Raw genomic sequence first — 14,093 nt, 5'->3', positions numbered from 1 at the left:
TAATTTGCAGAATGGCACATGGATCTCCAAAAAACACGGACGTGTGCACAGCCCCATAAAAAACAAACAGGTTGGTGTAATAGCTGCCAAAAAATGCAGATCACACACGGATGAAATACACGGTTGCGTCGCATGAGGCCTTCGTTCTTTACTTACAGCTATATAGAAAATAACATGTGCATTGGTACTCTGCTCTCCCTCCGCATGGAGCCCAGCGGGAAAATTTTATCTGGAAGGAACAGACAAACTGCTTCTCCCGAACCACCGGCAAGGATTTTTTTTTTTACTCTTTTAATAAAACAAATATTGGGCTGAGGGCTTGTCAAGGAACACGCTGTTAGTTGGTGCTTTGTGGGAGAGATTTTCAGCTTTCACAGTGTATCTGGATTCCAGGTCATCATGTTCCTAGCGGAGCATGGCAGCCAGCGCAGCAAACACGTGTAGAGAAAGACGCTCGCTGACTTATATTCCACAGGCCAGTTCCAAATGACTCGGGGCCGGGCGGTTCAAGAAACGCGTTACGTCACATCCTGGAACACCGTGCACAAATCTAGTAAAGGGGGTCAATTACCTGCACCTGTGGAGATGGTATTAAATGCGTTGCTACGTGAATCTCACTCCTAAGCTTAAAACGCTAGAAACTGCTATTAGATCATTGACCAGCTAGTGTAATCTAGGCTCAGTGACGGCTCATTAACTATTGGAGTCGTCGAAGCCCGATACACCGCATTATACAAGCTTCCAATCTCAGTTTTTATCAGCATGAGAAGAAAGCTCAGATAATTTGAGAATTTCCCCACGTCGCGTCCATCGGCGGACTACAGGCTGCCATATACTGCAGATGTGAAATAAGTAAGGATTATTACAGTGTTATACAACAGCCTATGGTCCGCTCATTGATGGACAAGGGAGACACAGGAAAATTGCCAGGCTGTCCTCCTGTGTTTTTAGGCTGTAATTTAGTGTTATTACTCACTTATATAGCACTGACCTACACCGCAGCCCTTTACGGGCATTAGCATCACTCGCTGTCCCCAGTGGGGCTCACAATCTAGATTAATAATTGATGAAAGTCTGTATGATGAGAAATAATGGGGCCGAATTATCAAGAGAGGAGTGTAGTCCTTCAGTCAGATACGTCACATTTATCACGAGGTGCATGCCTATTAAGAGCGTCCGACTGAAGTCCTTTGGGCCCACCCTCTGTCTATATAGGACCTTAAGGCCCCCGTTTTATTGTCCGCGCTTGGGCCGACTGGCGGACCCTCTGTGGCCAGCCTGACCCTGCTATCAATCATTTTGGCACATCTCGGGAGGTATGTGCCATTAGAAATGGCATTTACGCCACCTAGATATGCAACCTTTCCCCATCTTAGAAAACTGGCCTTGAAAATTCCCCCCCCCCCCCCCCCCCCCATGTCTTCATTGTGCAACTTTTTTTTTATTTGTTGGTAACGGCCATATTAGAGGCTCACTAATTTCCTGTATTATCTGTATAGGCATTGCAGCAGGGGGGTTCATGCTTTACGGCAGCTACAATGAGTGGGAATTAACGGTTAGGGCTCAGGCACGCGACTGCGATTGGCAAACAAAAGGACAGAGCTTCCAGGCCTACCGTGGCTCCCCTAACCTGAACTGACCGTGTCGTAGTCATTTATGATGCAGTCAGTTTGTATCGGATTTCTTGTATCGAACTGTGATACAAGATCTATGATCAGATATTAAATGAATCACTATGATACGGTCAGTTCTCATTGGGTTGGTCATGGTTGTGTGCATGAGCTCTTAGAGACATGGCCAACTATTAGAGTCTTTAGGAAGTGATGGAGTCCCCCTCTCCTGAAGGCCAATAAATGTGACCGTGTGGCTGCACAAAGTCTTTTCAATGTGAATAGTGTTGCCATCTTGCCTAACAGCCTAATTACACAGGCTGATACACAAGGAGAATGATCAGGATCCTCTCCTCTGTATGGGGATGAATGATCACAACTACGATCGTTTGTTTCCACCCAGAATAATTAGTCCGTCTGCAACATATGCAATTTGCTGCCAACAGGCAGTGATTTTCTGAGCAGAACAACAAAAAAAAAGGGTCCATGAGGCTTTTACAAGTGAAACACTATTATTTAGCATGTTTCGCCTGTAAAGAGCCCAAGGGCAATAACTGCGTCGCAGAACTGGGGCAACTGGATGCGTTATTAATGTAATTTATTATTTTGCTATACCTTGAAAGGCTCTACTGTATTTAAACGTATTCACTTCTGTGTCAGTATATATATATATATATATTATATATATATATATATATATATATATATATATATATATATATATACACACATACATATACATACACATATACACACACACACACACATGGCTGCCTCCAATGCTAGTAGACAACCCTGTACTATAAAAATCATCACACCATTAACCAAGGAACGGCTATTCAATTATGCAGCGGCATTCGTCAGAAGTTAATCAGCGCTGGCCTAAAAGCTTCATCTATTCAAGGGTATAATTTGTAACTCCGATAAAGCACGTTTTTAATGTCTGTTGTGGATATTAACTTTTAATAATGTATATTCTAGGCCATCACAGATAAACACAGGCCGCCATTTATTTCCCTACAGAAGTGGTCTGTGACCTCTGGCACACCAGCTGTAACTACGATTCTCAAGAACGTGATGGAAGGAAAGCAAAAAATAAATAAAAAATATATAAATTTACTGCATTTTTCATTCCTTAAAAGGATAACGGTCGTATTATTATTATTTTTTTTGGAGTATTGGATTGTGGTGATTAATATCTCCTTGGTGGCCTTATTTAAACTTTTCACTGTGCATTCAATTACCCCTTAATTCCACATTTTTTGTCCCCTGTACTGCCTACTTCTTTTACCTCTGCTTAAATATGGTTTCTAGGCTGGTCCGTCTATCTGTTGAAGGACGGAAGAAGGCTGCGTGCAAGGTCAGATTACTGACAGCCAGGGACTGTAAGTAAATGGTTAAAGCCAGGTCCTCCCCAGCAGCTGATAACAGTGCCTGGGCTGTGTGCACTTCTCCCTGTCCCTGCGCTTGGCAGACGCTCCCTCACTCAGCAGAGCTGGAGAATGCAGAGTTGGAGCAGCGCAGACCAGGGAAGGGAGATCTGCCGTCTGCTCAGTGTATAAATGAAAGTAACATGTGGTAAGAGGACCCCCTTTGTGCTGCAGGAGATTAACCCTTTAGGGGGGAGAGGCTCTGGTTACTGACACTTTTGGGGGGGGCTATTGTTACTGGCTAGTGAGGGCAGGTGGGATTAGCCTCAGGGTGAGGGCAGTGGCGGCCATCTTAACTGAATAGTGAAATTGCAGTTTTATGCCGACTGGTTGCTAAGGGCTGAATCTTATTAAATATGGGGTAAGTCAGTCTAATAGTAACGGATTATGGAATATCATGTTATTAGTAACTACATATATAAAAATTGAAATTAGGGTCTAAATGTGACAGTTATTCTTTAAGACGTTCTCCTCCCCCCCCAAAAAAAAAAGTGGAGAGAAAATAGCAGTGTGACTGATGACAAATATATTTTTCTTATTTTCCAGGTGCGTCTTATGGAGCGAAAAATACGGTACATATACTCATCCAAGGCTCTTATAAGCCCTGTATACTTAGTAAAATGGGCTCTGAATAAAATACAACCAGGAAGGTGGTTACCATGGATCATATGTTAGCGAAATAATGGAAAACTGACCCCCTGAAGTGTGTAGCACTCAAATTTCTTGAAGATAAGGAAAACAATATAAGCTAGAGATTTGCATAATTAGATAACTTCTTCCATTTTTCACCTTTTGCATATTTCAAGGGAATGCAAATTTCTCAACTTGAACAAAGTAGAGTAACTGGATACAAGAGGAAAGAAAACAGAAAGGGAATCCATATTTAAAGAAGCGGGGTCCCATGAGCTTACAAGTCTACATGGGTGGAGCTGCCCTATGTGAATTACTGTCTGTGACCACCGCAGTGCGTTCTGTTCAGCGGCTAGACACAGTGGTCACTGAGACCAGGACATCATTTGAAACATAAGTGGACACCAGATAGAAAAATCATTGGTCAGTTTTGTTTGTTTTTTAAAGCGGTGGTCACCTTATAAAAATATTTCCTAAACTGCTCTATACTGTATAGCTACAGGGCATAAATCTGTGAATGTCATTTTTCTGTGTCTGCAAAAAAAGGATCTGCAAACCACAGATACCTTTCATGTGCCTTCCGTATTTTTCCCCACTCCCATCACAGAACGGGCCCGTCTACAATTTACAGAACAGTCACACAATATGGCCGCATACACTGCCCGATAGAACTGAATGGCTCACTGTGTAGTTTACGCTGAAAAAGCAGATAGCCCACCGAAGCAGAATGTGGTTGTGTGCATGAGGCCCTTACTCAGATGCTTAGCAGAAGACCACCAAAGCTGCCAATACATTGACTATGTAAATACCGCAAGGCAGCAGATTCTGTGCCTGTTGGATGAGAGATGGCGGCGGTTGTATGATTTGCCCATATGACTGCTTTCACGGCTGTTCCTGGCTGCCTCCTCTTTGCACATGCACAGATATAGAGATTCAGTTGCCTGTATCCCTGCTGAATGTGTTCAGTTACTACTCAGCGCATGCGCAGATGAGGTACAGCTCGAGGGACGGCAGAGAAGGTGGTCACCTGGTTAAATCACGTGGCCATCTCCAACTTGAAAGGTGGAGAACACAGCTCTTCAGCGTTTACATGGCTCATACATGGGCAGCAGGGACCTTCTTCAGAGCTGCTGGGATAAAGTATGATATTTACGGACCACAATAATACAGTTTAGGAGTTATTTTTATAAAGTGACCAACCCCTTTGAGGCCAGCCAAGCGGGCCACTAAAGCTTTCTGTTGCTTCCTCCCACTGACAGTTGTATTTTCATCTGTAGGTTGCTCTATGTCTTTTTTTAACGACTTCAAGATCATTCATTTTCCCGAAAACGCATAAAAAAATAAAATAAAAAAGAAGACTTCAGCCATGAATGCAGTAATCCCATGGTTAAAAATTTATGGAACTGTGCTTTTGGTGGAGCGTTAATGGTATAGCTCATATTCACTTCTGAAAAGAAGAAGCTCACACAGCACAAAGCAAAGAATAATATGTAGCTGAAGAAAAGAGAAAAAAATAAAAAATAAAACTAGTGATTAGTAATGCGCCATTAGGTAGAACACAACTTATGCCCTCTACTTCTTGTTGGCGCATTGATCTGTGCTGCTCTCTTTAACTACAGAAATGTATCAGCGAGGAGCGTGTATGGAGAGGAACGATCCGGCTCAGTGTGCACTGTACAGAGCCAGACAGAGATCTCCAGGACATTACTATAGGAAGCCTGACAGCGTGGGCAGACACTTCACCTGCACACGAGGAGTCATTCAGCTTCCATATACAGTGCCTTGAAAAAGTATTCATACCCCTTGAAGTTTTCCACATTTCTTCACGTTACACCCACAAACGTAAATGTATTTTATTGGGATTTTATGTGATTGACCGACACAAAGTAGCAAGTGTGTGTGAAGTGAAAAGAAAATGATACTGGTTTTTCAAAATTTCTAATAATAAAAATCTGGAAAGTGTGGCTTGCATTTGTATTCAGCCCCCTGTAATCTGAAACCCTAAAAAAAAATCCAGTGTGACCAATTGCCTTCAGAAGTCACCTAATAGTAAATAGAGTACTCTGTGTATTCTCAGTATAACTACAGCTGTTCTGTGAACAGAGGTTTGTTAGAGAACATTAGTGATCAAACAGCATCATGAAAAACCAAGGGACACACCAGACAGGTCAGGGAATAAAGTTGTGGAGAAGTGTAACGCAGGGTTTAGGTTATAAAAAGTATCTCAAGCTCTGAATATCTAATGGAGCACTGATCAATCCACCATCCAAAAATGGGAGTATGACAACTGCAAACCTACCAAGATATAGCCGTCCACCAAAACTGATAGCCCCGGCAAGGAGAGTACTAATTAGAGAAGCAGCCAAGACGCCCATGGTCACTCTGGAGAAACTGCACAGATCCACAGCTCAGGTGGGAGAATCTGTCCACAGGACAACTATTAGTCGTCTACTCCACAAATCTGGCCTTTATGGAAGAGTGGCAAGAAGAAAGCCATTTTTAAAAGCAATCCATAAGAAGTCTCGTTTGGAGTATGCCACAAGCCATGTAGGGGACACAGCAAACCATGTATGAAAAAGGTGCTCTGGTCAGATGGGACTTTTTGGCCAATTGCAAAACCCTACGTGTGGCGTAAAACTAACACTGCACATCACCATGAACACACCATCACCACCGTGAAACATGGTGGTGGCAGCATCCTGCTGTGGGGATGCTTTTCTTCAGCAGGGACAGGGAACCTGGTCAGAATTGATGGAGAGATGGATGGAGCTAAATACAGGGCAATCCAGGAGGAAAACCTGGTAGAGGCTGCAAAAGACTTGAGACTGGGGTGTAGGCTCACCTTCCAGCAGGACAACAATCCTCAACATACAGCCAGTGCTGCAATGAATGGTTTAGATCAAAGCATATCACGTGTTAGGGTACTTTCACACTAGTGGCAGGGGACTCCGGCAGGCTGTTCCGGCGGGGTGAACAGCCTGTCTGATGCGTCCTGCCGCTAGTTCACGTGTGCCCCCGCATGCCGCTCTGTCCCCATTGACTATAATGCGGCGGAGTTCCGGCGACACAACGGCAGCGGCACACTGAGAAGCAGCCGGACTAATAGTACTGCATGCAGTGTTTTTAGTCCGGCTGCCTCTCGGTCGTGCGCTACAGTTGGAACTCCGCCCGCCCATTTAGTCAATGGGGACGGAGTGGCAGTCCAGGGGCACATGTGAACTAGCGACAGGACGGATCCGAAAGGCTAATACCCCGCCGGAACAGCCTGCCGGAGTCCCCTGCCGCTAGTGTGAAAATAGCCTTAGAATGGCCCAGTCAAAGTCCAGACCTAAATCCCATTGAGATTCTGTGGCAAGACTTGAAATTTGCTGTTCACAGACGTTCTCCATCCAATCTGACTAAGCATCAACTATTTTGCAAAGAATGGGCAAACATTTCAGCCTCTAGATGTGAAAAGCTGGTAGAGACATACCCCAAAAGACTTGTAGCTGTAATTGCAGAGAGAGGTAGTCCTATAAAGTATTGAGGAACTCGTACCTCCGCTCCTCTTACAGGCCAAGAATAGGGACATCATACTTGTGCTTTCCGCATCCGTATGTCCTTTAAAGGGAACTTGTCACCGGGATTTTGTGCATAGAGCTGAGGACATGGGCTGCTAGATGGCCGCTAGCACATCTGCAATACCCAGTCCCCACAGCTCTCTGCGCTTTTTATTGTGTTAAAAAAACAGTTTTGAGTTGATATGCAAATTACCTGATTTGAGTCCTGTGTCCGGAGATGAGTCAAGCGGAAGGAGCCCACCACCGCCCCGCGTCCTCCGAATCTCCTCCTGGCTGGCTGACGTCACAGAGCTGGAGCGCCGTAATCTCGCGATGCGCGAGCTAGCGCATGCATAGTTCGTTCCCTGTGCTGATGCCAGCACAGGGAATGAACATGATTGCCGACACTGCGCCATGCGCTAGCTCGCGCATCGAGAAGATTTCGGCGCTCCCAGCTCTGTGACGTCAGCAAGCAAGGAGGAGATTCGGAGGACGCGGGGCGGTGCTGGGCTCCTTTCCGCTGGACTCATCTCGGATACAGGACTCATATCAGTCATTTGCATATTGATCAAAAAGGTTTAACACAATAAAAGCACACAGAGCTATGGGGACTGGGTATTGCAGATTGTGCTTGCGGCAATCTAACAGCCCCATGTCCCCAGCTCTATGCACTAAATCCTGGTGACAGGTTCCCTTTAAGCAAAAGATAGAACATGTCCTATACTTGGCTGTAAAATGCGGTTCACGGACCCACTGAAGTCAACAGGTCGGTAAAAAAAAAACGTTTTGTGGACTGCAAAATACATTACACCTGTATGAATGTAGCAAACGGCCTCAAGCAGGCATCTGTATGTATTTTGCTGTCCACAAAATACAGATACGTCTATGTAGTGTCCACATTTATTGTGAACCCGTTAACGTCAATGGCTCTGTGGTCACATTTTGAGGCCAAGTATAGGGTATGGTCTCTATTTATGGGAATGGACATAAAGATGCCGAAAGCACAAAGAACATCTGTGTGCTTTCAGCGTCTATATGTGCGCTCTGCAAAAAGACTAAATATGTCCACAGGATGCGGACCACAGACCAAATGAAGTAACAGGTCCGCAAAAAAAATTAAAGAAAAAACAGCACACTTGTCTGCATCTTTATTTGAAGATCTGCAGCTTGCGGCTCGTGTGCATGAGGCCTACGTGTACTTGGAGAACCTGCACAGACCACAGCGCTCCATAAACCCTGTTATTAGGAATTATTAGGTTGATTCATTAAGGTTTGCGCCAGTTACAGCCTCTTTCCCATCCATTTTGAACCGTGCAAAGGTGTTGGAGAGCTCTTTTGCCATCCTAATGTTGCTTATTCTGCCAAAGAACATCTTTAATAACACATCCCCATTGACTTGGACGCTCTAGATGTGTGATCTAAAAGCTTTCCGTGCTGCCAACGCATTTCATCTTCCTGCTTCTATGCCAAGATGTGTCTTGAAGTTTACCTTGCTTCGTCCCACATCACTTAGCAATATATATATCCACTTGGCCTAGATGTCAAAATGATAACCATGCCTCCTGCTCGGCACCTTCATGCCAAAGCATATCTTTAACATTGTATCTCTCCGCTTCCCTGTTGTCTTGTAATATTCGGATAAATAAATTACGCCAAGCTCTTGGAAATGCTGTTAATCACGCTCTCCAGTGCCAGCCGTAAAAAAGATGACAGCGACACTTCAGCAACCCTTCAATAACCGTCAGAGGAAGACAGTGGGGAAAGGGCTGCGTTAACCAGTTCCTCCGCTCAGGAGTCAGGGGGAACGGATCGCAATTACCAATATGCTGCCTTAGACTAATGTGACTCACGTCGTAAAATGAAGGAGTCAGACTAGAGGCCAAACTAAATACAGGACAGGTAAATTATATATGCCAATTAGATAATTATGAATGTTCCTATTGAGGCAAACGCGGAGACAGTGCGAGATCCTGAGAACAGCTATTACGGGCTGTCAAGGCTTGTATGAGGCTTCTTCAGTATATCCGAAGAAATGATGAGCTAAATGCTTATCATTACGGGCTCGGATGAGTTAAGAGGAGCGATGTAGAGCAAAGTAAAGCTAAAAATTATTACAGATAAATTGGACCTTTGTACAAAAATATACCCTTATCTAGGAGGCATCATGGATTATCATATGGTCAGCCTCTACCCAAGACAGAAAGAAAAAGTACCCTTTTCTGGCAACTTTTTGAAATCTATGTAGACAACCAAGTAGCCAGACTGCTGTTGACTGATCCTAGTCACATTAATCTAGCACAGCAGAGCTGCTTTCTGTTTGATTTTGGCCGTCTCATGTCCAGCTTCAGTGGTCAATCTCAGGCTGCAATATGTTTTATAAATTTATACAGCGCTTGCATATTCCACAACGCTCTGTACAGATAACGTCGTCACTCATATCCGTCTCAGTCCCCATTGGGGATCAGAACATAAATGCTTGAATGAACCTGTCTGTAGGTTTTTGGAGAGTGGGAGGAAACTGAAGTGAATGCATACAAACGCCAGCCTTCCCTCTTATGACTGTGTATACAGAGATAGCCTGTCAATCACTGATGGACCGACTCCTGGACTACAAAGCCAGAATCAGCAGGAATATAAATGAATAAACACAAGTTTATACTGCATCTTTTCCATAAACTAGATATTCTGCTCAGCTCATCTGCTCTATAACAATGCTCCATATTATTCTGCTCAGTTCAATCCTGCTCTATAACATGCTCCATTTCATTCTGCTCAGCTCATCCTGCTCTATAACATGCTCACATATCATTCTGCTCAGCTTCTCCTGCTCTATAATATGTTCTGTATCATTTCTGCTCAGCTTCTCCTGCTCAATAACATGCTCCATATTATTCTGCTCAGCTCATCCTGCTCTATAACATGCTCCATATCATTCTGCTCAGCTTCTCCTGCTCTATAATATGTTCTGTATCATTCTGCTCAGCTTCTCCTGCTCAATAACATGCTCCATATTATTCTGCTCAGCTCATCCTGCTCTATAACATGCTCCATATCATTCTGATCAGCTCATCCTGCTCTATAATATGCTCTGTATCATTCTGCTCAGCTCATCCTGCTCTATAACGTGCTCCATATCATTCTGCTCAGCTCATCCTGCTCTATAATATGCTCTGCATCAATCTGCTCAGCTCCACCTCCTCTAACATGTTCCATATCATTCTGCTCAGGTCCTCCTGCTCTATAACTGCACTGTTCTGATGAGCTGACGTTTGACTATGGACCAGACACAACTTCTGTGGTTTGGTCCCGAATTATCATAAATGTTTTTAGATTTATTTTTTTTAAAAAGTGTTTATTCCACAAACTTTAAACTGCTTACAGTCGCATATCTGGTGGATTTTCTTTCTTTGGTGGGCTGACAGCTCACGAAAGGACAATCAAGCACCTGCATCTCCAGGATGCATTGAAATGAGCTTTTAACCCTTCCTGCCCTTTAAAGAAAATAGTCCAGCACAGATAGCCCCAGAAATACATATGGTATGCAATGCCCCTACAATTTTATTCTCCATTATCTAGAGAGACAATAATATTATAAATAATTCAAATTATACTAATAATTCTTCTGCTACTAATACTAATTTAATAATTCATCGATATAGCACCAACATATTCCGCAGCGCTTTACAATCCAGGGGTTCATGTACAACAGTCATAAATAACAACCGACAAAGTCAACAATTAAAGCAAGAGGAATGAAGGGCTCTGTTCGCAAGAGCTTACAATCTATGAGATACAACCATATATTTTTATGAATTTAGAAGTAGGATAGAGGATGGGTGAATGAATGGCATCTAGGGGGACCTTCCCCTGCTTCTCTATGAGATCAGTATGGCTGCACTGAGCAGAGGGGAAGGGGTCAGGGAAGCTGCTGAGCAGGTTATTCTGCCACTGCATGCAGGAGACGGTGTGCCAGAAGGCTAAACAGCAGGGGGCGCTACCAAAGAGGAACACACAATGTACATAGACATACAACGGGGCACATTTATTAATAAGACCAGCGGTTTAGACTCTGGTCTTAATAAAGCCCCATAGCTGGCGGTGGATCCGCTGAAGTTATGAAGGGGCGCCGGCCTCTCCATAACTTTGGCGCATCCAGCACCAGCTCTAAATGTCAGGCAGCTTCCGAGCCGTCTTACATTTAGACCATTTTCTACATCTAAAACAGGTGTAGAAAATGGCGAATGAGATGGACCTGCCAGCCTGCCCCGCCAACAATTTTAGACCTGGTGTGAGCAGGGCAAAGTCGCAGATAGCGGTGCAACTGACTGTTGCAACGCCATCTGCGCCTGAAATGCACCTAATTTAGGCATATTTCAGAATAGTAAATTACCCCCCAATGTTTTTATTAGGCTACTTTCACACTCGCGATTTGGGCGGATCCGTCATGGATCTGCAAAAACTGATCCGTTACAATAATACAACCGCATGTATCCGTCATGAACGAATCCGTTTGTATTATCTGTAACATAGCCAAGACGGATCCATCTTGAACACCATTGAAAGTCAATGGTAGACGGATCCGTTTTCTATTGTGTCAGATTGTGTCAGAGAAAACGGATCCATTCCCATTGATTTACATTGTGTGCCAGGACGGATCCGTTTGGCTCAGTTTTGTCAAGCGGAGAGCAAAGCGCTGCAAGCGGCCTCCAGAGCGGAATGGAGACTGAACTGATGCATTCTGAGCGGATCCTTTTCAATTCAGAATCCATTAAGGGCAAAAAATGATCTCTTTTGGACCGCGTGCGAGAGCCCTGAACGGATCTCACAAATGGAAAGCCAAAACGCCAGTGTGAAAGTAGCAGTACCTGTATGTTGCAATAATATTTCATTAGAAATGTCCTATTCTTTGCAGAACAGGATAAATGGGTTACCCAGCAGTTTTTAAGTGATGGCCTATTCTCAGGATGTGGGTGCAATGCTGCAGTCCTAACCACCACAATGTTGAGAGTGCTGTGTAATTTCGGAGCAGACTGAGTTACACAGACCAGAGGTTTGGTGGGGGGCAGTGATAGGCTGCACAACCCCTTTAAGCATTAATGCTTAATATAGAAGAGTCTTGGCATGTGTGCACCGTCCGGCTCACTGGTGAAGGTGTTGTACGGTGTCACCAAATAGCAGGCGGCACTGTGACTTCAGACGGAGCTGTGAAGGAGACCTCTTGAAGCTCTCATAATAGCGTGTGAAAAGAAGATGGGCACGGACCGTGGGAGAGGAGTAGGAGGTGTGTACGGGTGGACAATGTTCCAATGTAATAAAGATAAAACCAATCATGGCTGAAGTACGAGATCAGGGAGTTTGCCGGCCATTGATCAGTAATGCAGACACTATGGAACTCATTAGACGAGGCATTAGACTGCACCCAACGTAGGGGGAGGTTTTCGGTTCCAGAGAGACATTTTCATTCCTATTGTCAGTGCGCTGAATAACAATATTGTGAAGTAAATATCATTAGTGTGAAGGAAAAGCCGCCTTGTGAAATACTAATGGGAAGGAACACATGGTGTGACGTGACAAAACAAAAACTGTCAAACATGCAAAGTCGCCGATACGTAACAAGTTTCACGTTTGTAAAGACCCCATAAAAAACAATAGTGTATTGTTGTATGTATACGGGCAGCCACTCAGCCCTGACAGATGAAGGATCAGGCAGACTGAACTTTTCCACCCAGTCCTATTGTTCTTTCAGGGCGCAACTGGCTGTGGCTCCCTTCTCTCTCCCAAGAGACATCTACACACTTGGCCAAACCGAGCATGTATGCGTAATGGGGATACGGGAGAGAGCTGGTTCAGTCTAAAGCTATTGAAGATGTATGAGCAACTTACAGGGTTTTTCTGGGAGTTTTATACTGATGACCTATCCTCAGTATCTGATCGGTGGGGGTCTGACACCGGGGCCCCCCGCAGATTAGCTGTTTGAGAAGGCGCAGGCGCTCACAGTAGCGCAGCGGCCTTCTAACAGCTTTTCATAAACCAGGTGACGTCATGTTCATCGGTCACATGGCCTTGGAGCAGCTCAGCCCCATTGAAGTGAATGGGGCAGAACTACTATAACAAAACGCAGCCGCTATACAATGTATGGCGCGTGGTGGTAAGCAGCTACATATTCAGCAGGGATCCTGGCTTTCAGACCCTACAGATCAGATACCGGTGACCTATCAATCTAGAGGATAGGTCATCAGTATAAAGCTCCCAGAAAACCCCTTTAAAGGGTTGATCCATAAAGACAACTTATTCCTTGTACAGGATAGGGAATAAGTGTATGATCGTCAGAGGTCTGAACGCTAGGCCCCCGAAAAAATCTCTAAATGAAGACCAGTGCTCCCCGTTTGATTGGCGGGGCCAGGTATTATGATTATTTCCCTGCTTGGTTCTATAAAAGTGCACAGGGCTCAGCAGTTGCAGAGAGAGCACAGCCTCTAGGTGTAATGGTAACGCCCCCGTTGCTTTTAGAGTCCCATTTGCATATATGAAATTATAATTTTTCTCAGCAATGCGGGCGCATATGAACATGAGACCAACACAGATTTCTTCAGCTGCCAAGTGCACATGTAACAGGTCAGCCGGTGTCATAGGTACAAAACTGCTGATAGATGCCCTTTAATAGAGGAAGAGATCCCCTACTCTAGCTCTGGAGGATGCAGCTAGTCTGTGTAGATCCTGGATTTCAATGGAGGTAGTGTAATGCTTACATTTCCCCTTTGGCAGCACTGCAGGGAAAGTGCTCTGGGACCCGCACCTACACGGAGAACGGACCCATGAAAATTGTGGAGAGCACACTGCACCCTCCATTAATTTCTACGAGGCCGCCGAAAATAGGCGAGCGC

The 14,093-nt window shown here is 44.5% G+C and overlaps 1 protein-coding gene and 1 non-coding gene across 4 annotated transcripts in view; both read right to left on the bottom strand.

Annotated features, from left to right (window-relative positions):
• The window catches only part of COP1 (COP1 E3 ubiquitin ligase), a 203,162-nt gene that overhangs the window by 17,943 nt on the left and 171,126 nt on the right, over window positions 1-14,093 (bottom strand). The window lies entirely within an intron of this gene.
• LOC120979928 lies at window positions 5,308-5,443 on the bottom strand. Its single transcript, XR_005774429.1, has one exon.

This window comes from Bufo bufo, chromosome 9, assembly GCF_905171765.1.
Source record: "Bufo bufo chromosome 9, aBufBuf1.1, whole genome shotgun sequence".
NCBI lineage: Eukaryota > Metazoa > Chordata > Amphibia > Anura > Bufonidae > Bufo > Bufo bufo.
This window is presented reverse-complemented; position numbering and strand designations above follow the sequence as displayed.